Source organism: Ornithodoros turicata, chromosome 5 (assembly GCF_037126465.1).
Source record: "Ornithodoros turicata isolate Travis chromosome 5, ASM3712646v1, whole genome shotgun sequence".
NCBI lineage: Eukaryota > Metazoa > Arthropoda > Arachnida > Ixodida > Argasidae > Ornithodoros > Ornithodoros turicata.
In genome coordinates, this window is record NC_088205.1 from 78,913,934 (window position 1) to 78,937,298 (window position 23,365).

Below are 23,365 nucleotides of genomic sequence, written 5' to 3' on the forward strand. Positions count from 1 at the left end.
CTTGCGACCTAAAGCGATTGGGATGATTGTTATATTATATTGAAATGAGAGTTGTTTTGATTGCTGTATTTTGAATCATAGTGTGTAATAGCTATACAGCTCTTGCAATGGAGCAGGTAGCACCCTTGGTGGGTTGCTGAAGGCTCCAAGGTTTACTTTATTCTAATTTACTAACGAACTATATTGAAATAGGATGCCCCCTATGTATAAGGACTTACTCTTTTAAAGCGATATCTATATTTTGGGCCAACCATCTCTGATATGACAACGTGTAATGCTCACATGATATGGCCACGCACTTCTTGTTCGTCGTTATCTTCCTTCAATCTCAAGGAATGTCATCTCCAGCCCTATAAAGTTGCCGTATTTGAACGCGTTTGCCACAGTGCCCAATATGCTGTTTCTTTCTTTCTGGTTCCTTTTTTTTTTTTTCCTTATTGGTTTCGCTTAACAGTGAAACATGACCAGCGGTTCCTGAGTTGGTGACACGTAACAGTCATGCTTATTACGTTCTGTTTTAAAGTGAAGGCATACTAACTCAGCAGGCCTGTAATTATCTTGCACTATAAAGAGCTTTATCCCTATCCAGGAAGAAACGCAAATAACTACAAATAAAATGTGTGTAAGACGATAATCTGCTGGACCTGCCACTGAGTGTTGCCCTCCGCGCGTTTCTGTCTCCAATTCACGGATCGCTTTCGGTTTCCGGTACATTTGCGATCGTGGTGGAATGATAGAAGGTATTACTACCTTTTGTTTTCGGTTCTCGAAATGAACTTTACAGAAATTTAAGTAAAGCTGTTTGAACACCAGCTTTTTATTCACCTTCCTCGCGCCGTGTACAATATATGCATTTTTGAGAAATAAACTCAAACTCGTTTACTACTTCGGTTGCTTTCTTTCGGCTTTTTTTCCTTTTTAATGATATTCTTCTAATACCGTTATGACAACTTCCGGTCACGCACTGCCTCGGCATACCGGTTTAGATTCGGTTTCTGTTTCGATTTCCAGGATGCTTCCGTCCCGCGACCTACTAGATTATAACGACCATGTCACTACCGGCAACCTCTATGAGGAGCCCGTCCGCACGATCCGCTAGGAGCGCTACACATCGGCCCGCAAGATCTACATCATGATTGGACAATGGAAATTTGAATTTTGAACGCGCAGAAGCGGACGTACGTCTACCGTAGCAGACGACAGCAACAGCTATATGAAAACGCGTGGAATGATGATGATAACCAACTTTAGAAAGAAGCATCTCCCGTGGGACATCCACAGCTTGTACAAAGACACTAAGGTAAGCTGAAGTACAAAGTATTGTAGAAACTGAGGAAGCAATTGAGGCCGATGGTAGCGCCACCGCTAGCTTCCAAATGCGGCTCTGGGAAAGGGTGCATATGACATGGTCTTATACCGTGTATTCACACGAGCGACATCCTCACGGAATATTCTAGTGGAAGAAAAAGCGAAATACACTTCTCACGGAGCTGAAGTTTCGTCTCATGTTTTGTTGAGTATTTACAGCATGCAGGAATATCGGGAGCGGCGTACTGCGCACTTAGCAGACGACACTTAGCAGATGATACCGTCAGCATATTTTCCTGTCGTCTGCTACGGAATCTCTTGTGGCTGTATCGCAGGATATTCCCCACGGTTAGCAGTGTACGTAAAGGCACAACGTTGAGCGCTCGTGTGAATACACGGATAATCTAGTATATGTCGTGTTCCGTTCGGGATAGAATAACGGTAATAGTATGCCTTACGCGTCCGGTTCTGGAAATGGGTTCAGCGACCATTCCGTTGCTACTTTCGGTATCTTCTTTTAGCATTCTTCTGACAAGGCTACTCCCTCTCTGTATTATCCGTCTAGGTTCGGTTTCTGTTTCTCGAACAACAAACTTCTGTTCCCCACTGTATGCGTAAGCATTACGCCAGTACCAGGTTTCTGCCGTTTCCGTGACTGCAACCATATGGCACAGCGAAATGTCAACATGCGTGTCAGCACAAAACCCACACGGCGACAGCGACAAACCTTCACAAAAGCAGCGGCACCGAAGCGAAGAAAACATAGAAAACGACAACAATAGCGGCAGGGTGTTTCAGCAGACCCGTCTGAGACAGCGAAAGAAAAACGTTGTCCATCTGCTCGCTATATAAGATGCAGTTACGTCGCTACACTGCACGCGGAACCTATTTCCGTCGTGACGTTCGATCCAGAAAGGCGATATGCCGTCTCGATGCCCGTCCTAGCAAGGCAGGGAAGGTTGTCCTCCGTGTGTCTGCACAGCGAAACGGGTTGGCAGGAAATCTAGGGCTTATAGACATAGCCCGTATCCAAGCCAAGACTGCAAATGGCGTTGTCACGTGGCTTGTTTTAAGCTGCTGAAAGTCGGTCCACGAAATGCCTCTATAAAAACAGCAACCAAATATGAATAATTGAATTTTATCGCAGCGCCCCCTGTGCCCCCTGTTATTCCGTGGTTGCGCCGCGAAGCAACTGTGGCCATGAGCGGCGCACAGGTGTGGACAGATGGAGAGAGGACAGCACGAAGGAGTGGGGGACAGGGGGGTTAGTATGCGTCCTGGGCCGGCTTCAGGGCGAACAGTGCCGACATTCGCGTGGAAAGTCTTCGGAAAACCCAGGGAAAATCTCAGGCAGCTAGCACAGCCGGAGGTAGGAATCGAACCCACCACCTTTCAATCTTCAGCATGACCTTATTGGTTACCACCAACATAACACTTGAGCTGTGAAACTGCGCAGCGATTGACTCCGGGCAAAAGCTGACAATTATGTGTTTTGAGTAGCTCTCAAAACGGACTATTGTGTCGACTTCATTTCGACGTTATTATTTTCGGTCGACACATAAGCGCCTGCTGACGCTTAAGGCCTTTAAAAATCACAACCGGATGTTCTCGTGTGGTTAGTTTTTCTTCTTTTTCTAGAAAGCTACTATGCACAGCTGTTGCGAACAATTTTGACCACATAATCTACGCGCACCTCACATTGAGAAGCGATGGCCCCATATAGTCCTTTTAAAGTGACAGCCCCTACCCAAACCAAGAAAATTGATCTGTTATGATTTATTAGGAAGTCCGTGATCGCCAGGTAAAATATTTGGATAATATTCCCGGTGGTTCTTGTAATTTTCATTGCCAGCGGTCTTCTCCTCCAGCAGCTTCCGGGTTGTGTTCGGCGAAGAAGGCGGAGATTCGGAGAATGGTCTTCGGTGATACACAGCTGTGACGTCATCTATGTTATATGCCCACTAACACCCACGTCATACCAACACTACAGCATGATATGCGTGCGTTTTTGTCTCGTGTATCACCAAAACCCTTGTTTTTTGGTGATTGAAAAACAAATTTTGCGCACAGCATCAAGGTTACAATCCACGCAAGGCAAGTCGTCGAGAAAGACCAACACTGCCTGTTCGTCTTTCGCATATTTCTACCTTGAAGAGATTGAAGTTTCATATCTTGGAACGCCAGAAGAGAATAGCAGTGATGGCCAGTAGTTAACTACATGTAGTTAAACTACTAGTTAAACTACCTGATTGTAGTTAAAAAGTAGTTATGAACTACTTGCAGAAATGTAGTGTGCAACTACTAGTTAAACTACTATTTTGAGTAGTTAACTACAGTAGTTAGGTTACTGCAGGCGCCAACTACTTCCGATTTTGCCGCAAACTTTACGGCACGATTGTGCTTCCCACTTTTACCTTGATTCATGATTGATTACGTTGATACCTTGATTGTTTGATGAGAACGGAGGCGCAGAGCAATTGTGCCGTGCATGTGCACTAAATCTTCACTTTTATCACAGCTTGTGGTTCATATTTAGGTGTCCAAGAACACTATAGAATGGGATTAGTGTCGATGGACAACGTTAAGTAGTCAGAGACGTAGTTAAAATACATTGCAGTAGTTAAAGAAGTAGTTTTAACTACCTCCCCTGAAAAGTAGTTGAACTACTAGTTAAACTACTCCATCACGAAGTAGTTAGTAGTTAAATTACTGTAGAAGTAGTTAGTGGCCATCACTGGAGAATAGCATGCACAGTGTGCCAGCGTGTGGCTGACAACTTTCACCGATTTAGGCTGGGGCGCGTCATTAAGGCCAAGGACACGAATAGCGACTCGAGAAATGGTGGACTCTTTTGGAAGCGGGGTAATGAACTGCAAAGTGGCAACAATGCGCGAGAATTATTGCGCTCGTTTCAAGTGGGGATAGAGACTGTAGAGCACAACTGCTAAGGCCCTTATGGTTGATGTCTTGCCCGACTAACGGCTTCATGTCATGCACACTGACTTATATCTTCAAGTATACTTTAAGTACTTTTCAAGAATATCAGTACGTATTTCGCTCAGAAGGACCTCTCATAAGTGACTCCCCGTTCTGTCTTCTTTTTTGCTTCTTTACCGAGAGACACAACATCATCGTCGCATCATCATGGTGGAGGCTCCAAAAGGGTGTCTCACGGAAATCCCCCGGCTGAATAATTCGAAAACGGCGCCACCTGTCGGGAAACTTTTTCGGATAGCATCCTTGATGGCGCCGGCCACAAACTGGACGCTCAGTTTCTCATCTGCATGCGCCCGTTAATTAAATAAACATCTTGACTTTTTCGTTTTACTGCGCCGGGCTTTGGTACCTGCGCCGTAGCAGTGGTTACCCTGAGACAGTGCCAAATCAGTAAAAAATAGTTTCGACTTTTAGTGATTTTTTTTTTCGAGTAATTAAATGGTTTCGGTTTACAAATTTCTTGCGCGGTGCAGTGCAGGAATGCGCTCTTTCGCTCATCTGTCCTGCGCTCAAATTCGTGTTCATCCGCTTGCATTGGCGGCGGGAGAGCCGCAAGATAAGGAACTGTCGCGAGCGAGTGTTTGATATGGCTTCGCGTGTCCTACTAAACGCGTAAACAGGATTGCAGTGGTGTCATTGGATGGGCTAGACAGTGCGCCTTTATCGCCATAATGTCAATCACTATGGCTGCTAGTTTGTGGGCGGCGCATCAAAGATGACAACCGAAAAAAAAAGAAAGTTTCCCGGTAGGCGGCGCCGTTTTCGAGTTATTTACCCAGGGGATTTTCGTGAAACACCCTGCATATCTAGCGACAAAGCGCTACGACAAACGCCTGACGTGTACGAGCAGTGGCATTCTCCGGGAAGCCACATGCCGTCCGTGACTGTTCGCGCCTTTTCTTTTTTTTTTTCTTTTTGTTACTTTCTTTTTCACCTCGTCGTTGCTGCGAAACAATGCTGCAATATTTAATATCGGTGAACAATAGCTAAATAATAAATTGGTTGAAAAATAAAATAAAAAGGCTTTTCCTAGCAGCTTTCAGGACAGAGGGTTTCAAATACAACTACCGTAATTTCACGCGTATAAGCCGCACCGCAGATAAGCCGCACCGCAGATAAGCCGCACCGCAGATAAGCCGCAGGACGCGTTTTTAGGAAAGCTTTGAAATTTTTTGGGCAGATAAGCCGCGGGCAAACGAGACGACTGTTTCGTGCGACAAAGGAGACCATAGAGAAGGCTATAAACCCTGTGGTCCATACCCCGGGGTCAGCTCTAGAGTTCTACCAAGATCGGATGTTGCCCTTGTTGGGCGTTTTTCGTGGATTGATGGGGTCAGTGGCCTTCCAGAAGACGTGAATCACTGTCACCACTTTCGTTAAAGCTGCTTTGGGGAATGCACCAGCAAGATCAATCTACTCGAATGTGGACCCGTCCCTGTTACCTTCTGTTCGTGCATCGGCAGGGCAGTGCTGTTCCAGAGACGCTGTCGGTCCTTTTGTTAAAACCGGCGTATGCGGAAAATACCAGGAAAAAATAGTCAGCAGATAAGCCGCACCGATGGATAAGCCGCAGAGCGCCCATGAAAAAAAAAAAATATCGCGCATAAGCCGCGGCTAATACGCGTGAAATTACGGTACATCACGAAGGCACTTGTTTGTGCGATACCATTATTTCCACTCAGGTACTCCTTTTGTACGGGTACTAATAGCCCTAATATAGAAGCTCCCCTTTATGCAGTGTAAAGGTGCCAAGCCCTTCTGTTTCGAGCTCTTTGCCGCGCTTCTCTGCTCCCATTTTTGTTCCTTTAGCCGGAGGAGAGAAAACCAGCGCGAGGGACACTGTTTTTGGCAGCGGCGATTTATTCCAACAGCTTGGGCGCATTTCATGGTCCGGAAGTCGTTGCACAACCGCCGTCGAGATGGAAACGAAACAAAAGGCGAAAATCGAAAATAGACAAGCGTGCACGAGGAACAAATGGTGCCCTGTTCTCAACACATCCGGTATTACAGACACAATGGGAGGTGGAATTTAACGCTGCCAAAATGGGAACAGAATTACGCATCGCCTGGGAATGTACAGTCAACACCTATCACGCCCCCCCTCTAAGTTGTCCTTGGAGTCTGTATAGTTCATGGTCTGCGGCTCAATGTTCCGCTAGCAGCATTCCTGTATGAGATATGGGTGGAGCTGGAACACCGGAGGACGCGGAGCACCACCTGGTTCACTGGAGCCATGTCACGTGTACAGCCCACAGTCTCTGAAGAGTGCCCTTGGACCGTCGATCATTCAACGAGCATGGAGAAGGTGCTGCAGAAATGACCAGGCCAGCAAAGACAACTCGCTTTCAGAAAGACAACAGGCGCAGAGACCATCTCTTAAGGCTGGAGGCTCACAATATCTCCAGAGAGTGATTAGCGTCCTGGTTTAACATTGACGAAATAAGGGTGAGCATTCAAGCGAGCTGGTGAAGGTTCAACGACGGTAGCATACCTCCAGCATGATGGAACGAGAGGACGCAGAATGAAGCAGGACTGTCTACATTACTACAGTCCTGTCTACATTCACCCTGTGTCCTGCAGCAGCTGGCTATGGTGAGCTAAAAGCTAACCATAAGCTGACTGCACCGAAACGGCCAACGACTCCATTTTTCTTCTTCTTTACCTCCGCCTTTCTCTCACCTTTACGATAGAGAAATATGGATTATCGACCTCCAACATCAGAAACGCTGATTTCTGCAGACTCTTTGCCTCGCGATATCAGAGTTCTTGTCTTACATGCGATGCGCAATGCATGCCCATGGTGTGCGTACGTTTTCAGCAAGAGCGCGAGGCCGCAAAAGGGAGGTCTGCAGCAAATCCCTCAGCAAGCGTTCACCCCTTGCGAAGATCTGGGGCCGTGGCCCACCATCTGCGCATCAGCTGCAGGGTCTCCGTCTCTTCTGGAACTTTGACGACGACAACTTCTCGGCGGCTTCTCCAACTGTAACAGACTAACGCTGAATCGAACCATACTATAACCTGCCCACTTCTCCAGACGGTGATGGGGGACAGAGGACAGTCTTCAAGTTATTCAGTTGACGAAAAGTCAGCGAGATCATTATTTGGGCGTTGGTGACGCGGATTGTTCATCTATCCTCAGTAACTTACCTTTCCCAGAGACCATTAACTTTGTGTATGTCCTGGAGAATAATCAGGACCGAACGCTTACGCCTTGCCGACACTGCGACATTTCCTATCCCGCGCTTCCATTGCGTATGCAGATCCTTCCGGAATTACTGCATGAAAGCAGCAAGCAAGGCACAATGGAACGATGAACAAAAATACGCCCGCCGTTGTGGAACACAAACAAGAAGGACAAAACCATTATATATTGTCCAGTGAAAGGAAGGATATAAGGCAACAAAATATTGAAACACGGAAGGACCCCAAAGAAATGCGATAATCAGAGCAGCAAAAATACCACGCGACATCGCCTTGTATTATTAATATCTCGGTTGTTTGCTGGCCTTTTTGTTTACGAACTACGGTATTCTTTAATTAAACGAAGAGCAGCTATAAGCGGTGGTTCAAAGATTCGCCATGTTTGCGCTTCATAAATTCAATTAGTAGGGATGTGTGCAGCAGCTGCATATGACTATATAAGGCAACGTGTGTGGATTTTTCTTTGTTTGTTTGTTTGTTTTACTCTTGAGAGGGTTGAAGACGGCTGGAGCATGTATGCACTCTATCAAACTATTCTACTAAGAAAAAAGTTGTCGTGTGTTGTCGCAGTCTGCGTCGTTTACTGCGCCACTTCGACATCTCAACTTAGTTGAGACCATAATGGTGTCGGACAGGGGTGTCCATTGTACCCCGCGTTTGACGCCGTTGTTATGAACCCTTCTATCGTATTTTTGTCGTCCCTTTCTGTTAGGCTCACATTGCCGGGAAAATGTCCCTCGCTTGGTTTCCGCTATGCTAACGACATTGCAATGGTTTTCTAACAAGACATACACTTGGGTCCTCGATTGAAGCCCTTGCGACACTACGGTAGGATTTCAGGTGCCAGACCTAACAGGTCAAAGGGTACTGCGCGCTATCACGTGCAACGCTATAGTCAGTGATAACTCAAAGGGGTAACAAACAGGTATGCAAAGTGCACTTTTTTCTAATGCAGTGTGATTCGTTTCCTACGGTGACGTTTAGCAAAAATTTTTGTCGCAAAAAAGTAAATAATGGCTCCAAATCGATCGGATATTCACTGCACTCTTTCGCGCTCATGCGTCATTTTGACGTCTCGCACCATCAACCATTCAAAATGCGGGACGCCTATACATTGATTTTGTTGTAATATCGGGAAATGAGGTCAATTCTAAACGTATTTACACTTGTGAATCCCAAGGTAGCCAGATCAAAAGGTACCAAAAGCCCACAATATTCCATTTCATGCGCGCACTATGTTTTCAGCGCTGTATTGCTCCGCGAGGCCACAGCGATGTTCCCACAACCGGTTCTCCCGGCACGCTGCTGCTTGTGTCAACGAGGCCCGTCATTGGCTAGGAGTCCTAAAATCTCCCCCCATCTCCAGTGACTGGAATGCAGCTTTGTTACACGTGCGAGACGTGTGACGTAGGTGCTCTCCGAGTAGGAAGGAGAGACTCACGCGGATTATGCTCTTTGAATGGCATTGTTTCGTGGTGAAGACGCTCGCGAGAAGTAAATTAACTTCGTAATTGCATATCGTGACCCACGTTCTTTCATAGAGCATATAATAATTGGAGAATATTCGTAGAGCTGTTTAGTGCCACTTTAAGTCCTACAATTGGGACAGCCCACTCATCCGCGGAAGGCTCCTGCGATTGGCTACCAGCCTTTGCACGACGCCCCCGCTTCGCGATGTAGTGCGGGCCTCCAGTCGCTCTCTCTATCCCCCACTCGGCCGCGCCGCACTACATTCGCGTGCGCGGAGCGATTCTTGGGTATGGGCGGGGTCAAGTGTATGACTTATGTTGTCACTGACTATAGGAGATGTTCCGTGTGGTGTCTCAGGAAGCCTGTGTGAGAAAACCCTGTATAGTGGCTTCTGATGCCACGGGCGTAACTCAGGGTATAGTTGGCCTGACAGGCATGCCTGACATGCACAGACTTGTCATTTCAGTCGTGGGGCACGGGAGGACTTTGCCGTTGACTCTGCGGCATGCTTGCCCGTTTCGTGGTACTGCAGCCCCACGCGGTGCCTTTAGTGTTTATTTAGGTAATTCAATGGGTGGTCCCGCATATGCTTCCCTTTCTTATTCCTTTGTGTCGCGGCGTTGGTCAGTTGAGTGATGGGCGTCGAGGGATGAGGTCCATGAACTAAGCAGAGCGTCCGTACGGGAGCACAGTATACCAGCACCAGTGCGTGTCTCGGAGAGTTGTGTACGGTTGGAGTTGCGAGCTCTTTTCGCAGCCTTCCCTTCGACGGAGCATCCTGTTGCCATCCTCGCCAGCTGATGTCCGACAACACAGGACCTCGGACCTTCTCCAGTGAATAATAAAAAACAGCTGATTGTCACGGGGCACGCGATGACACACAGTCATTCTGCCCGCAGCCTCAAAACGGTAACGATGTCTTTTGTCTGACTCTAGTCCTGTCTCATCATTGGTTATGGGCCCAGGGACGTACATGGATTGAGCGACTGGGAAGATTTGAAGTGGTAAGGCAATAGGCAATATTAACCTTTTGGATTTCTCTGGAATTCTTCGAAGAGGATGGCGGACGACGTAGTGAAGAGTTCTTGCATCGAAAAATTGGACGGAACCAATTATCCTACTTGGAGGTTTAAGATTATGCTTTATTTGAAGACGAATGATTTATGGAGCGCCATCGACAGCTTGCCACCAACGACCGCAGAAGCACGGACCTTGTGGGACAAAAACGACCAAAAGGCGTTGAACATCATCGTCCAAACCCTGTCAACTAGCCAGACTACTTACGTGCTTAATCAAACAACAGCGAAAGGTGCCTGGGACCGCCTAGAAGGAGTCCACAGGGGACGAATTCTGGAAAAGAAGCTAGGCCTTCGACGGGACCTTAACTCTATAAGATGGCGAAAAGAGGAGACTGCTACCCAATACATGCAACGAATTGAATCTTTGGGAGAACAGCTTCGTGGCCTCGGCGACAGTCTTGATGATGCTGAAATCGCCTCCATCGCCATCCAAGGGCTCCCACGAGCATATCAAGGTGTGGCACGAAGTTTTGACGTGTGCTCTGCCTCGGATCTCACACCTGAGAGGATACGATATGCTCTTATAAGAGAAGAACAGCGGCAGACCGCCTCTGACGCTACCGATGAGACCGCCTACAAAGTAAGAGCGAATCACAGGCCAAGGGACGTCGAATCTTTCAAATGCTACAACTGTGGAAGACCGGGTCATATTGCACGAAATTGTTATGCTTATGCAGGACGAGGTCAAACTTCACGAGGAAACATCGCGCCTTTTAAAGGACATGGAAATGCCCGGACTGTTCACCGAGGAGCCTATCAGCCAAAGGCACGGATAGCTAGGCTTGAAGAACAACCCGACACTCCTCGTGATTTCGCCTTGCGAGTCGCTTCATCTCAACCTACATGTGCTGACACTGCCTGGTCACTCGACTCCGGCGCTAGCAGCCACATGACCGGCAGAAAGGATGTCTTACATGACTTCAAGGAGGATACTACCCGCAAAGTTACTCTAGCGGATGGGGCTGAAATTGACTGCGTCGGAACCGGGACAGTCATATTCACTGTCGACAATGAGGGAGTACGCAACACATTGAGAGCGTCTGATGTATTGTACATTCCCAGCATGGTAGATAATCTCGTGTCTGTTTCGAAGTTGACGGATAAAGGTATGGACGTGACTTTTTCCGGCAATACGTGCGATGTATATCTCGGCAGCGACTTCGTATTCGGTGGAACGAAAATCGGCGGAACTTACAAGATGCAAGCGAATGTTGCATTACCTATGGCACAGCAGGCAAGCAGAGCACAAGAAATTGAGACCGTAGGATGGCACCGCCGCATGGCCCATTTGAATCATACTGCACTCCTCTTTATGGCCCAAAATAATATCGTACGTGGATTACCAAGTCTACTCCCTCCGGTGATTGATTGCGAATGCTGTATTTTGGGGAAATTCGCGCGGCACCCATTCAAGCTCACCAACAGCCTGCCAAGGCGGAGAATTCATGACTTGCTTCACATGGACCTGTGCGGGCCTTTCCCGCCTTCATTGGGAGGAAGCAGATATTTTCTAGTCATAATTGACGATTGCAGTAGGAAGATTATCGTCCATTTTTTGAAACACAAGGATGAGGTGCCATCACTCATCCGTACAGCGATTCAACGGGCGGAAACTCAAACTGGGGCAAGAGTACGCACCGTTCGTACTGACAACGGCGGAGAATTTACTGCACATTGGCTCGAAACTTTTCTGAGAGATAAGGGTATCAAGCACGAAAAGACAGTCCCCTACTCCCCGGCACAAAATGGAATAGCTGAGCGCACCAACCGCACACTGCTGGACACTGCCCGGACCTTACTCCAGGATGCGCAATTACCACAGGATTTCTGGGCAGAAGCGGTTAACACGGCAGCATATGTACGAAACAGGTGTAGCAAGCAAGTACTGAAAGGAGGCATCCCCGAGGAAATTTACACAGGACGAAAACAGTCAGTTAGTTACTTCAAGGTTTTCGGATGTACTGCTTACGCCTGGATTCCACCGCCTTCTAGAAACAAGTTGGATGTTAGAAGTTCTCCATGCATATTTCTCGGCTACTCCGGAGACACCAAGGGATACAGGTTATACGATCCTCAGCGTAAGCGAGTTTTCATCAGCAGAGATGTCACGTTCATGGAGCATAAAAGAGGTTCTGACCTTTTGACCTTGGAAGGACCTTGGACGCCAACTCGACGTCAAGACGGCGTATCTGCATGGTGTTCTCGAAGAGGAGGTATACATGGAACAGCCGCCCGGAAACACAATGCAACCACACAAAGTCTGTAAACTGCACAAATCCATCTATGGCCTGAAACAATCCGGAAGAACGTGGTACCAGACCTTAGACAAAACTCTGCGAGGCCTCGGTTACAGACGACTCGAATCAGATAGATGCGTCTACGTTCTGGAAAACGCGAATGATAAAATCCTCCTGAGCGTTTACGTCGACGATATGCTTATGGCCGCAACTAGTCAGCATGCGTTGGTCAAGGCAATCGGTGACCTGGGGAAAATGATAGACCTGAAAGACTTAGGAGAGCCGAAATATATTCTAGGCATTGAAGTGAACCACGAAAAGCGTAATCGCTGCATAAAACTGCATCAGCGGAAGTATATCGACGAAATCTTGGAGAAATTCGGAATGGCTTCATGCAAGGAAGTCGGAACGCCGATAGTAAAGGGCTTGGGCACAAAACAAGAACACAACGTCGATCAAGATGGCGTTCACCATGCAAACACGCAGCAACAGTGCAGTCCGAGAAACATTCCGTACCAAAACCTTATCGGAAGCTTAATGTATCTAGCCCAAGCAACGAGACCTGACATCGCTTTTGCTACTAGTTATCTCAGCCAATTTAACAACAACTTCACCGAATCACATTGGCAAATGGCTAAACGAGTGCTGCGTTATCTCAATGGAACGAGAAGCACCGGGATCACGTATCGTGCTTCTGGTTCTCAAATCACAGGTTACACGGATGCAAGCTGGAATGAGGACGAAACCGGCAAATCTAGGAGCGCCTACGTGTACATAATGTCAGAAGGCGCCGTCTCCTGGAAATCAACCAGGCAACATCCAATAGCCCTCTCAACCTGCGAATCCGAATATGTTGCCCTGACAGAAGCAATGAAGGAGGGCAAATGGCTGAAATCCTTCATGGATGAACTCGGTTTCCGACAGTACTGCACTGGGGAGGTGCAACTCTACTGCGATAATCAATCGGCGATTAAGCTAATTGATAATCCCATCCATCATCAACGGTCTAAACATATCCAACTGCGCTACCTGTACGCGAGAAACGAAGTTGAGAACAAAGAGTTCAAGGTGTCTTACATGCCAACTGAGCACATGATAGCGGACTCCTTGACCAAACCTGTTCCCAGGGACAAGAACGCCTTCTGCGCAAGAGGCTTCGGCCTTGGCGTTACTTAGCGTCAACACATGCTTATCACCAGCTGGCTTGGGGGGGAGTTTGTTGCCATCCTCGCCAGCTGATGTCCGACAACACAGGACCTCGACTGACTTCCACTTCTTCTCCAGTGAATAATAAAAAACAGCTGATTGTCACGGGGCACGCGATGACACACAGTCATTCTGCCCGCAGCCTCAAAACGGTAACGATGTCTTTTGTCTGACTCTAGTCCTGTCTCATCACATCCTACGTGCTCCTTGTCACAAAGTAACCAGAAGGGGTATCCCTTCTGCGCCTCTTGAATATGCCAATGCCGCGCGAAGTTTACGTATATAGTTAGTTCGCTGCCAACATACATATGCATTTTTTTGCTGTCAATAACCTCCTCTGGACTGCTCATGGCACGCTGGTCAATGCCCTACACCCCAGAGGTCTTATCGCCGAGAGTTGTGCGAAGGCAACTCGCGTCATAGTACGTGGTTATTTCGGCTTCCTATTGTTCCCACATTCAACCCTCCATTGCCCCCTCTACTTTCATCCCACCTCACCCCGGCTACAGCCGTGACGCTGCCCACACTAGTGAAACCAACAACAGCCAAGCCGGTCCACGTGAACAGCATCAGTCAAGCCCCTATTAAATTCCTCGTGGCGCGCGGGATACTTCTATGCGCATCCTAGACATGTCAGTATAGCAGACAGATGGCAAATCTCTTCTGCAGGGCCTACAAAGAATAGTGTGTAATCACTGACATAAAACTTGACTCTCAGCGAGCCAGTCTCCGATGGAGGCTCGTTGATGTCATCCTCACGAGTACGCTTGTCCGGACACAGACACTGTATGGAGTGCCTTCCGTTGGCTGGGCCACCGTGACGTTTCTCGAGCTCCTTCTGGCTGTAGCTAATGGACTTTGTTTTGCTGGTCATAGGAATTAACGCGAAAAGCCTGGACTCACCGGTGCCGGTTGACGTTCCGTGGGTTGTGCAAGAGCGGGTTGCGTTCAAACAACTTGCGCACTGCATAATGCACACCATTGTCACAAGCGATTCTTGTACGGACTCGTAGAGTGCTCACGACAGTGGCTGTCTTGTACCCCTCTCTTTCCACGTACAAGATGAGTGGGAGGTAATGTTATATTCATGGAACTAGGATTGCAAAAGCCTCCGCAGCTAACCTGTCCGTTCACATGATTTTGCGAGCATGCACAGCGTTAAAGTTGGAATATGTGTAAAGTGGCACAGCCCTATATGTAAGTAGGTGTGGGCTGGACACTAGAACGCTGTGCACATGTATGTGCAACAACAAACAACTTTATTTTAATGATGATAATCAGGGATTTTCACCGCCAGGGACGATACTCTACTCCATTGCAGGCGGTATTTGGAGTTTGGAGTTTTCTGGCGCAAGGATATCGAAGATCAAGCTGCATTGCAGGCGGTAATGTGATAAACTATAACAATAGGTCGCCTCTGAGTGAGGACCGAAGACCATGGTAAGCAATTTTGTTATAGTGAGAGGGCGACAGGCACATGCATATGTCTGATCAAGGCGTGTGCATGCTAACACAACTGGGGTCTTGCAGGTTCGATGAAACCTGGGTGCACTTCACTGAAGCACGTGACCAAAGGAGCGTTGTCCAGAGATCTGCTTTCATGCGTAGTCTCACTACAACAACAATAATATTATAACTCAAATCAAACCAGTTTCTTCTCCCGAAAGTTATGCGAATGATATGATGTCATGTATCCCCACAGACACATGTTCATGCTCTGTGCGGATGCCTCCGATTCTTCCAAGACCATTGTACAGGATGCGAAGGGCTGCGAAATGAGTTGCTCGAAGAGCGCAGCCCACAGCAGCAACCCAGTAGCACATTTGGCAGGCGCACACTGCATTCCTGTTTGTCTGTCTCGCGTCACACAAGCCATGACGACTTGGCAGCCAGAGGCAGGATACAGATTTCATTCCAGCTGGGCGCACAGTGTCAGAAAGTCACTTTTGCTGACTGACTCGGTCGCAGTTTGACAGCCGTTTCTTCCCCCATTGTTGCTCGCCCGTTGGTTACGCTTCCCGACGGAATGCAGACGACCTTTTCTTTTTTGTTGTTTGTTTTGTTTTTTTATGCGCTCGCTTCTTGTTTGACGCGCTCTCACTGCGACTGCCGAAAGCGAAGTTCGAAATGTTTTCTAGGAAGTGGAATATGGCAACGTTCGGCGATTCTGATATCTCGTCCTGCGAGACATGTTTGCAAACTTCGACGGCGTTACTTTCGTTTTATTTTCTTATTTTTATTTTATTTTATGTATTTTACCCTCGGGGCCTCAGAGGCGTTACAGAGGGGAGTGGGGGACAGGAAAATACGAAAGAAAGGAAAATTCACAAAAAAAGGCGCTTATGTTCCAGAAAATTGCACGAATCAAACACTGTAACGCTTATTAATAGTGAGTATGGAGATGGTCATGTATACAGCTTCGATGAACCTATTGGTATCGACAATGAATAGAGCCCGGCAGATGATTCCATTCTACCAATGTACGAGGTACGAACGAAGGATAAGTAGAACGCCGAGGTGTTACAGTTGTGAATGCCGAATGTGTGAATGCTTGAGGCTTTGTATGTATTTGTCCTTTCTATGTGTTCCAGCCTGAGAACATCAATTGTCTCATGACCGACTTTATGTTGATGGTCAATGCGTGATGATAAACGATGGAGGCAACAATAGCACTGATTTTAAATTGCAGTTTTTATGAAAATTTTTATGAAAAAAAATTGCGAGACGTGCTACCTTCCGCCGGAAATCGAGTGATGCTAATTTCAAATTGCGTTTCATTTCGCTGACGCTTGCTGTGCGGTGGTAATTACCAAAAATGAAACGACTGGATCTATTTTGAACACTCTCTAAAATCAGTTTGCGTTTTATTCTCTTCCTTTTTTTTTTCTCGCAGCAGAAGATGTCGTGAAAAAGAACTGTGCTTATCTTATCTTATGTTGATTGCTATGAAAGGTCCTCAAGTGATCGCCCATGCCGAATGGTACGTTTAGAATGTGAATTTGCCTTAACCGTCATCTACGCCTTCTCCATTCAATATGGTCTCCAAAAGACTTTCTTTGAATTCCATGGTCTCTCAAAAGTCACATCCAGCACCACAATATTTCTCTCAATATACACGAATATTTTAACACGCGGCCCGCCACCCAAAACAAATGCGCTAACTGGCTGTGGTTTACATTAATTATCGAACAGAGACAAAACGGAGACAGGCAAAAAAGAAAATGAGTATGTACCAGCTCGCTTGCGCCATTAATAACTCCGTTTGTTTTGAACAAAACGAAATTAAGAATCAAAATTGCGCACGGAAGCTGCATTTGTTTGAAAAAAAAAAAGAAAAGTAAACTAACGCACATGGGAGCACACAGACTAAATCAAGTTGCTCGTGCTTGCCAGCAACCCGAGTTTGCATTTTTTGTTATTTTCTCGTAACTCTCAGGAGATGCTTCCTCATCGTCCACATTCAAAGGTAATAAGAAAAAGCAAATTTTCATGAAATTTGAGTTGAGATGCTGCTTCGTGTTTTTCGGACTGTGTGTGAGGAATAACACTGATTTGCATGCGAGGCTGTGAGCCGTAGGAGAAAATCTCATTACGCAGACAACCCAGAGAGTACATAACATGTGCGCGTGATTATACGAGCGAAGGCCGAGATGGGATTCTCTTTTCTCGTTCCTTTTGGGCGCGCCTTTTGGGTCCTTTTGACTCACACATGTGTGTTTTTGTTTGGTGTCCTTTAGCGCTGCGTATTGCGAAGCCCGGGCAACGGTACAGGCTTCCATGCACTTGTATGTACAGCTCGGGAAAAGTCGAGGTTTTGACTGAAGTTTGGTGTGCCGTGTGACAGACGGATAGAAAAGAAGACCGGTTTATTACAAATGGATACATTACAAATGGATATTATTAATAGATACAAAACATAACTTACCAAATAATCTTCTTGTGTGTTTTGTTGAATGCTCGCCTATGTACGTAAATGTCTTCTGTTCAATGTTCTCCGCGCAAATGTGTCGTCTGCTACGGGTTCGTCTGCGTAGATGTGTCGTCTGCTAAGGGGTCGTCTGCGTAAATGTGTCGTCTGCTAAGGGGTCGTCTGCGTAGATACATGAGTTTTCTATACGATGCTCGTCGGCGTAGATGTGTTTCCCGTAAACGCCTTCTATAGACTAAAGAAAGTTTCTGCACTGCATCATCTCCCTCCTTCATCACACGGACACATAGGCCCCGAGGCCACCTGTTTCAGCGAATTCCGCAGACGATTTTGAGAGCAGAAGTGCCTTCGGAAAATGCCGGCTACGAATTTGCGATGCATTTGAAGCACTCCTTTATATCGTTCCTACGTACTATTTAAGAATCTACGAGCTTCCCAATGCAAATGACAAGGATAACTGAGACAAATACGGTCCCAGTGTTTGTCCCTAATGTCAAATCCGTACTTCTAAGCTGATCATGCCTAGTAACCTGACGCTGACGAGACGCTCTGTTTTTTGTGCATTGAGATTTCGCACGTGGGCTCTCCTATACTGTTGTTTTTGGTGCCAAGTTTTGTGGCTATGTTTTCATCCACTCCGTTTCAAAGTGTACAGATTTGTGTAGTTTCCCTTTCTTTTCTGAATAACGCGTCCTGGAGTAGCCAGTTCCTCCAGCCTAGTTCCTCCAGCCTAGTTCCTCCAGCCTAGTTCCTCCAGCCTAGTTCCTCCAGCCTAGTTCCTCCAGCCTAGTTCCTCCAGCCAGTTCCTCCAGCCAGTTCCTCCAGCCAGTTCCTCCAGCCAGTTCCTCCAGTTTCAGCCTAACATCCTCATTTCTTTCTTTTTCAAATAAATCAACCTGGCGCTGAAGAAATATATGCTCGTATGTACAAAGCAAAAAAAAAAAAAAAAATAGAAATGAAAAATTAGTAGTCGACGCTGTAATGCTGCCTTTCAATTTCCCATCTTACAAAGTAAAAGCCACAGCTTCCATGGTCATCCCACTTCAAATCAGGGACCAGCAGCATTTAAGTATAAACCTCTTACGGCAGCGAGAATCAAGTCCAGCTAAAAGCTCGCCTTCTATCAAAGTCTCCCGGCGATAATCCGCCAAAAATCCCTTCGTGCGCGGAATCCTTTTACAGTTCGAAAACGACTTCACTTCACTTTATCCAGGCTCCAAAGATGATTGCCGACTCTCATTCAGTGCACTTTTATGTAAGTCACTGAAGCCGTCTTCCAAATATGAACACGATGTCGTGGTGATAAGCACATTCGCACATTTTGCTCGCGAAGGTTTATGAAGTTACGAAGCAATAAAATTTACATTTTCTTAGATGTTCTTCGTAAGTCACGCAAGTGGGCGAGCATAAGATAATCTACTTGAGGACCGCGATTCGAAAAAAAGAAAAAAGAACTTTTCCGTGGTATGCAGGTTCTCTTTTGTTTTAGCTGAACCAGATATTTTATATATTTAAAAAAATAAGGCTATGAGAGCACCATATAGATGCCGTTTTTGCAGTCGAGCTACGCGGTCAGGCAGACATCCTCGGGAAGAGGGATATAAGACTAATCACTTAAAATTAATCAAATAACCCTTTAATTAGGGGCTCTCGGGCAAAAGTGAGACAATTGCTTGTCAAATGAGCCGAAATCGGTGGTGGTGGTGAAAGTTGCCGGCCTCACAGAAATCGGCAGCGTCACGACTGACGCCCTGGGGGAATGTGTGTCCTGGGCCGACTTCTACGGGAACTGTGCCGACATATGTCTGAAAGCCGAAACCGAAACCACGCGCCCCAGGAGCGCATGACTTTCGCTGTCGGAGGCCAATGAGGGCAACAAAGCGGTTGGTCTGGCCAACAGATCAGCACCTACTCCAATCATCTTCATCGCTCCGAATCACGTGGTCCAACAGACCAATGGTTGTCGGACATGCGCGTATATAGCGCCACCAGACGTGTAATGTGTCAACTTCGCAAATCGCATTGGACCCAGTGCTCCCTGACAGGTTGGCGCGTTACACGATTGGTGTACAATATGTAGGGTGCCTGAATACTAGCTCCCTCTGTGTAGGGTACAGTCACCCTTTGTAGGAGCGAATGCCGCAAAGCCGCCATGTTTACGCCCACACTTACCATGCATGAATGATGAGTATCGATTTCACCCATTTTTTTCCAAACCACCTCTGCTATGTATTTACTCAACTCCAAAATGTAGTGTGTACTGTGTAGCTAGACTTTTGTGAACGCATCGCGAGCTGTGCGTGGGCGTAAAGATGGTGAAAAGTCGTAGCAGACGAGGCGACGCTGTTGTCTTCAGCCTATGCAGAGGGCGCTAGTATTGAGGCACCTTAGTTCAATGGCCGTTGCTTTCAATGATGATTGGAGACCCCGTGTGACAGAGGTATAACTGCTGTTCACAAAAATGGGTGCACAATGGGCCATACTGGGTCCACAAGGGAGAGGGGAAACGATTGCAGCGCTTTCCACGCTCCAGTGGCTTTAGTACCGCATGTACAAGAGTCGTTCAAGGTCGACAGAGACTTTTGCTCGGGAAAAATCAGTGGGCAAATGTAACTGAATAAAACGTTCGGAGGAAGAAGTGCAATCCTCCTCGGGTCAGCGGCAGCTATCATGGCAGTGTGTCTGTAGCTGTGAAATAGCGATGCATCATAATAAAGTTCCTTGTAAAGGAGTACATGAAACAAGCTGGAATTTTGCAAATATTACAGTCCCAGCATGGGGAACAAACGATGCAGTTAAGTTTTCCCACTAGGGGTGGTGGTAGAAGTGATGGAGTGGTGGTCAGGTGCAGCCGCAAGTCCGTCGCGGAGTCGCAAGAAGACAGGCCAGGCCCAGGCGTGGAGACTGTACACGATATTTATTTCATGACGCTCACAATCCAAAGACCCTCTCAACCAGTATGGCGGTTCCCTATATACATCTTCATCTTACCCACTCTCCCACGGGACACCCAGTCACGTGCAAGGCAAATTCCACGAACTGTCAATTCGTGACACACTCCAGGACGCTTCACAGTACAATACAACTGTATACATATACGTGTGGATGGGCCGGCACACGTGTTGCACGTTTGCCCACGTATGCCACGAGAGTCGTAAATAACGAAAGACGACACGGCTCTCAGGGAACACTGTCCCGTACTCACCACTGTCGTTATTACGAGTCAACCAGTGCCTCGTCTCATTTTCGTGTGAAACCAACGAGGGCTGCGTCTGCGGAGGATTCCCGGAATCCGGAACCCATCGTCGATAACAGACACAGGGGTGGCCGAGGGGACCAGCCACGCAAGCCAGTGGCATATTACCCTGTCGGTTTCTTTGACCGCTGCAGCTGCAGCCTACCCGGCAGGGTGTCAGAAACTAACAGATGCCAAGGGCAAGAGTGTACGAATGGAGCGCAGACAGTCTGGCGAAGGACGGGATATGGTGACGAATGAACCACATGGACACATTCGTCAGACTCCAGTCACACAAGTGAACATCGCAGGTGTTGAGCAAGCCATCCTCGAGAACCGACGCGTAACAGTTAGAGACACTGCAGCCCAACGTACAATACCAGTGTCGGCAATGTGGAAACAATCATTCACGAGCATCACTTACTGTTCCGCAAAGTCTGTGCAAGATGGGTTCCCGTACACCTCACTTGTAACCAGAAGCGAGCGCGCATGACAGTCTCTGAGCAGCTGCTGAACCGGTTTCAACGCGTGGGGGACGAACCCTTGCAATCAATCATCACATAGTGATGAAACCTGTATGCACCATTTCACCCCAGAGACAAAACACAGCAGCATAAAATGGAGACATAAGGCTTCCCCGCCGCCAAAGAAAAGCAAGATGCAGCTCGTCTGCTGGGTGGTGTTTGGTGTTTTGGTGCTTTATGGCACAAGAGCCGTCTGCTGGGAAGTCCACGGGAACTGTCCTCTGTTCTATGGTCTTCTTGGTGCAAGGGGTCACGATTAATGCCCAGTACTATTCCACGTTGATAAAGGGTAGGGTGTAAAACGCAATTCACAAGATAGGGCCTGAGATGTTGTCCGGAAGAGACATTCTTCTTCATGACAATGCGCGGCAGGCATCACAAGCCCAATTTGACGCCAACACTACTGTGCTTGTACTACAACAACAACCTGCAGCAACACCCGCCGAAATGCGCTGGGAGATAGCGTGATTGGTTGTCCGTCTCCCCCTTGTACTTGAGGCGCTCTAGCGCTGGGAGATTTTGCCCCACGCCCACTTACAGCCCAGGTTTAGCCCCAAACGATTACCATTTGGGACACCTTGGAGGAAATACGTTCGACACAGATGAAGCCCTCCAGAAAGATTTCCCGCGCAGTGGCCACGATAGCAGCGCACTTCTTTCTACGCCAAAGGCGCCGCAGCGATGGCAGCAATGTCTAGTGTCTACGTGCTTCGCGAATTTTTCATTGTATTTAAAGAAATAAAAGAAGTCTGTCAACCTTGTAGTAGCGCTGATTTGAAATCTCACTAGCGCAGCCGCGTGTATGAAACCTTCAGATTAAATGTATTATCGATGCTTCGTTCTTTATCCCCCCCCCCCCCCCCGCCTGAACCCTACACTATCTGAAAATATGTATATATATATCTATAAAAAAAATATAGAGCGATAACATCAAGCGGAGGGGAAGGTTTAGAGCAGGTAGTTCAAACTGACTATATAGCATTTTCAATCAGTCAACTTTCAAATAGGACGTCACTAATAGGCTCGCGAATACGGTGTCACTTTTACAGTTTCCTGGATTTCCAGATTTTTCCCGACTGATCCCGGGATCGGTATAAAACCGAAATAGCACGCATACACAGCCTTTGTGCGTTTTGTGTGTGTGTGTGTCTCCACGGCATTCTGTCACTGCGCGTTGATCAAAATATTCGTTTTTAATATGCGACACTTTCCCAAAACTGATTTTATTCGCAGCTGTCAGGCACACGCCCACCGAAGTATTTCATATACTGTCACCGAATGCGAAACAAAGATTCGACTTTCAAAACTAAATCACTGAAGTTTCGAAACTTGCAAGCAACACGAACAACGCCGCGTAAAAAAGGGCTGATTTTCGAAAATATGTGCTTTGTTCCTCTGCGCAATTGTTGGCGTGTGCGCTAATATAAAGGCAGTTCGCGATACTCATCAAAAGATGAAAGCAACGCCGGGAGCTCCGGCGCGTTGTTTCATTTCTTACCGGCACTCCGTAAGAAATATGAAATACCCGAACGCTCTCAGGTTGCTTGAGAGGCAGCTGAGGACGAAGAATTGCAATTCAAAATGCGTGCAAGTAATTAAATAACTCGTAATTGTTGCCCTGTTCGCAAATCCCGAAATCCCGGGAATTTTTCGAAAAGTTTCGTGATTTGGTCACGTGAAAGAAAAAAAGAAAGGAAAGTCGGGACATCCCGGATCCCAACACCAGTCACTAACCGCTGTGTTTAGGCCATCCCGATATGATCGGCGTTGTCTAACTTGTGAATGGTTGTGTAGTTGTGGCGAGCGAGCAGTCTGTCTGTCTGCCGGCGTGGTATGCCTGCCTGGTATGGTATGGTCTGTCTGCCGGCGCATGCACGAACATTCGATCATTGCTTTCTTGTGTCATTGAGTCATGCACAATGGCCTACCTGTATACACGATACCTCCTGCTTCCACGTGCTCTCAGCCTTCCTACGGTCCCGGGCCCACGTTTCGTGTCCAGACTTCAGTCGCTGTTAGGAACACCACCGACGTCTGCCAAACTGCTTTGTGTGAGGCACACCTACTGCGCATGTCGAAAAGATAAACGGTTTCATTCTTTTCTCTCTCTCTCTTATTTCTTTGTCAGCACGGAAAACTTGACGACTACGAATCAGCAGAAAGTCCGGTGTTCTTGGTGA

The 23,365-nt window shown here is 47.2% G+C and overlaps 1 protein-coding gene across 1 annotated transcript in view; it reads right to left on the reverse strand.

Annotated features, from left to right (window-relative positions):
- The window catches only part of LOC135394887 (serine/threonine-protein phosphatase with EF-hands 2-like), a 188,679-nt gene extending 165,446 nt beyond the window's left edge, over positions 1–23,233 (reverse strand). The window contains exon 1 of the mRNA XM_064625929.1: positions 23,114–23,233. The gene's annotated coding sequence lies outside the window, so the exon portion shown is untranslated. The remainder of the gene's footprint in view (positions 1–23,113) is intronic.
- Positions 23,234–23,365: the final 132 nt, after the last annotated feature.